Source organism: Phoenix dactylifera, unplaced genomic scaffold (assembly GCF_009389715.1).
Source record: "Phoenix dactylifera cultivar Barhee BC4 unplaced genomic scaffold, palm_55x_up_171113_PBpolish2nd_filt_p 000982F, whole genome shotgun sequence".
Lineage (NCBI taxonomy): Eukaryota > Viridiplantae > Streptophyta > Magnoliopsida > Arecales > Arecaceae > Phoenix > Phoenix dactylifera.
The window spans coordinates 1-4,132 of record NW_024068338.1 but is presented as its reverse complement, the minus strand read 5'-3'; the positions used below and the strand labels follow the sequence as shown (position 1 = coordinate 4,132).

Sequence of the window (4,132 nt, the reverse complement as noted above, 5' to 3'; positions counted from 1 at the left end):
GGTTTCCTTCTATCCGAAGGAATGAACTCGAAGGACAAGCTCAAAGTGCCAATGCAGTAACATAATCATGGTGGGAAAACTAGCACTTGCTATTCTTATGATTTCAATATTTGAATAAAGTTTGGAGGAAACTATTTTACGAGAAGCTAATAATACTACAGATTAGGTAGCAATAATATATGTGGACCGGTGACAGATGTTTTCTCTCAATTTTTGGCTTTTTGTTTTTCGTCACTGATATATTTACAGTGGTCCGATATAATATATCCGATTTACCAAATAGAAAAAAAAGGAAACTAATTAAATCAGCCCTAATAATTAACCATATATGCCTGATTGTTCTGCAATGATGCCATCTGTAACCGGCCAACAACAATTTACTTACCAATGAGATCAGATGGCCAGTTTCAAGCTTACACAACATTGGGATCTAAGAGAGTGAGATGAATTACCAGTAGCAGAATTGCAGCTATTAGTTAATGGAGAGTAGAGCAACAGCATACTACTTAAACCTACAAAAAAAAAAAAAAAAAAGAACACTTCTCCGTTCCAGCAGTCGGGCAAATATGAGCATGATAGGTCAAAACTTGTAATGCTGATTCTATTGATGATAATTGAAATATGCCCAATTTTGAAATCGGAATGGTTAGACGGTTCTAATAGCAAGGCTTAATAACAAACTCATTAATATTTTAGATGGACCTGGCTCGGCTGTGGAGTATCTGGCAGCGATGAAATGCCGAGGGTGTGAAATGATGGACACATTAGATGATTTGGGTAAGCATGCTCCACGAAACCTATGAAAATAAGCACCCAATCAATACTGGAACAGGTTCCATAAAAAAAAAAACCCAGATCCACGAAACCGACAAAAATAAGCACCCAATCAATACTGGAACAGGTTCCATTAAAAAAAATTACCCAGATCCAAGAAACCTACGAAAATTACACCTTTGCACTAAGCAACAATGTGCTTGAGACTCGAAATGGGCAACGGCAAAGTAATAATAGATTTCAATCTGGATTTTAAGAGGTAAATCTCTCACACAAGCCAAAGAAAAAGCTTCTCACACGATCTCGGTATGGTCCTTGGTTACATGAAGCTCAACTGGGTGTGGAAGTAGTTCGAGGTGAATTTGTGAGGTAATGAATATCTTTAAAAGGGAAAAGGAAAAAAGAATTGGAAAATGACAGCGTAACAATTGTGTAAGCAGCTAACTGATAAGTGTAATGAAGTTTTACGCTACAAATGCCTGGTTTTTAAGGTGTCATGTATTGGAGGTTTGTAAACTGAGAGTAGATGCTGGATCAGGCAGCATTCATTGCCAAAGAAGTAACTGAATTGAAAAAATTACAGTAGCTGCAAAGGCGACATAATTTCAGCAATAAAGACCAGTTTGATATCTTTGTAATTAGCCAATGAGGATCGCATAGATTCTGCCCTATGAATATAGTAATCTTAAGGTAGAAGTTATCTCCAGCCTCCTTCCACATGCAACAGAAGGGGATACTTAGCAGAGTTCATCAGTATTTTGAAGTGGATTATTAATTGTGTCGAAATTTATTTTGAGGGATCATAAAAATGTCCTCGTAGGAAGCAATGAAGAGTCTTGAGTATGCGAAGTCCCTTTTTATGAACAATTCCTAACTAATGAGAGAAGTAGAAGAATTCTTTCCAAGAGTTTGAAATATAAGATTCAAGATCATCAATTCCCAGACCTATATATTTTCCAATGATTGTTTGAAGATGTCAAAGAAAGCATTTTTATATTGGATGCGGCTAAAAGTGAGAGTTTGGTTTGAAATGTTCGAGTGAAGTGAGTGAAGAAGGGATCTTGAGGTGGATGAACAATCTTGATACTATGCTTTGAATGACTGGTCATGGACTAAGTTGGACAAAGAAATGAGTGAGCATAATGCAATTACCTTTGCTAATAAACAGTGATAAAGTCGAATTGTTAATGTAGTCCAGGTGTACAATCAGGCCTATGTTTCAAGAGCAGAGATTATGAGTGATGAAAATCTATTTATTTGATGCCATTAAAGTTTAGGTTCTTAGGTGATAGTTATGCTAGCTTTATGTCTCTCAAAAATAGTTGCTTAAACATCTGTTGGTGGACAGTCGAGACTATATATCAGCATTTTCCAATGGTTTCTACTCCATAATTTATCCCATTTAGCATTTAATATCATTAGCACACAGGTAATTGGCTGGCATGTAGCCCATGTCAACTTAAGAAGAGGAACTCGAGGTCATCTGCCACCCTCCATGCACCATATGGACATGCAAGCCAATGACTGAATCCCATGGGGCGGGACTTCCCGATACACGCCGTCCTGCCCCATCCCTGCACTTGGGAAGGAGTATGCCCCAGAATGAGCTGAACAGGATACTAATGGTGGGAAGATGCACATCGTGATACTTAGGATGGTGCCCCATCCCGACCCTCGGGATGTCCCACCAGGATTTGAAACTTGAATTCAAACCATCCTCTTTGATAGGAGTAGAAAAGGCAAGGGTGAAATGGGAAAAGAAAAGACAACAAAACAGGTTAATGAGCACTTTTCTCCTCCTAAGGCCTCAGATATATTCTCTAATTTATTTGCAACACTGATTGAAGGAGTAATTATTCCTACAATTGATTTTGAGCCTTTTAGTGTTCAAGTATCACGATTGAGTATGCAATTTAAATTTGCAGAGAATTAATAAATTTTCTGAACTTCCTTTTTTATCCACCCTATTCCTTGAACTTTTCCTCATCTTTAATTGATTAACCCTAATCCAAGGTTGTGGAAAGCAAAAGGCACTGATACGATGACAAGACCCCCACATCGCTTAAGGCACCATGCACCATAAATCCATTCACATGAGGAAAGCAAGGCATTAATTTACAAAAAGTTCAATAATTGCATTAGAAATAAATAATATTGGTATCTAAAAACAGTGCAAACATCATAAATTTCATTATCCAAGATTCAACATCCTAAAACATGACCACCTTGAACATTAGATATAAGGTTTCACAACTTTCAAACATCACATCGAAATACCATCTTTGATAACATGCTTTTAAACGATAAGTCAGCCAAAATAAACCAGTACATAATAAAATAGCTTCAAAGTTCAAACATGATAACAAAATACAGACATGTTTGAAGTTACTCAACAACACAACATGAACGAGTAAAACTGTCGAACATCCAAGAGTAACCCTTTGTTTATCAGAGCTCTTACATATCAAAATCAATATCAAAATAAAACTAAGAAAGCTCTAAGAGAATAGGTCAAACAGTACAAGAAGAATAGTTCTCGACAACGAGAGGCGCTCACCTAAATGCCTCTCGCTTTGCCCTAGGTGCTTGCCTAGGTGCCCTTGGTAAACCAGCCTCGCTTAGGGATTGTTAAGGTGCTCAGACGTTTCCTTGCCTCTCCCAATCACTTAGACAAATGGATGGAGCACTTTCGACAACACTGCCTGCTCCAACATGCAAAAATGAACCAATAACAAGCAGTTCATCTCACTGTCCTAAACTATAGCAAAACAATTAAAAATAAAAATTGAAAAAAATGGAATTTATGTTCAGAGTTAGGTTTTCTATAGAAACTCTAATACAGGATAAAATCAAACTGCATTTCGAAGAGCCTTCTTTGTCATGTAAGGCTTTTAATGGGACAGTCCAAGTAGCTCAAAGATCTGACCCAGAATAACTAGGCCCAAAGTCAACTTTTGGGCCCTAAAGCCCAATTGGGCCTAGAAAGTCGAAAGTTTGTGCCGCAATGTTTTATGATAAAAATTGAATAATGCCTGTTTTGAGCATGGCCAGAAACAAAATTGGCAAGCTCCCGTGCCCATGCCTGGTACCTTCAGTCAAGCTGACCTTGGTTTTGAGGAATAAAAATCTGGCCGACCTAGCCATGGCTCGGTTTGGTCTGACCTAACCCATAGACACCCCTATCAGCATAACCTTCCTCATAATAGAAATGAAACTAATGACATCAATTTATGAAGCCAACAAACTAAAGATATGAAATTCAAGGTTTCATTACACACATGGAAGAAATTAAGCACTCAAAAACTCAATCAGCATGCAAAGAATGAGTTGCAAGCATAATCATGCAGCTGTTAGCTTG

At 37.7% G+C, this 4,132-nt stretch overlaps 1 long non-coding RNA gene across 1 annotated transcript; it reads right to left on the bottom strand.

Annotated features, from left to right (window-relative positions):
* Positions 1-357: 357 nt before the first annotated feature.
* LOC120107720 lies at positions 358-4,126 on the bottom strand. Its single transcript, XR_005509395.1, has 2 exons — positions 3,332-4,126; positions 358-797 (listed from the first exon to the last, which is right to left on the bottom strand). It is a non-coding gene; the product is annotated as an uncharacterized LOC120107720 (long non-coding RNA).
* Between the last annotated feature and the right edge of the window lie 6 nt (positions 4,127-4,132).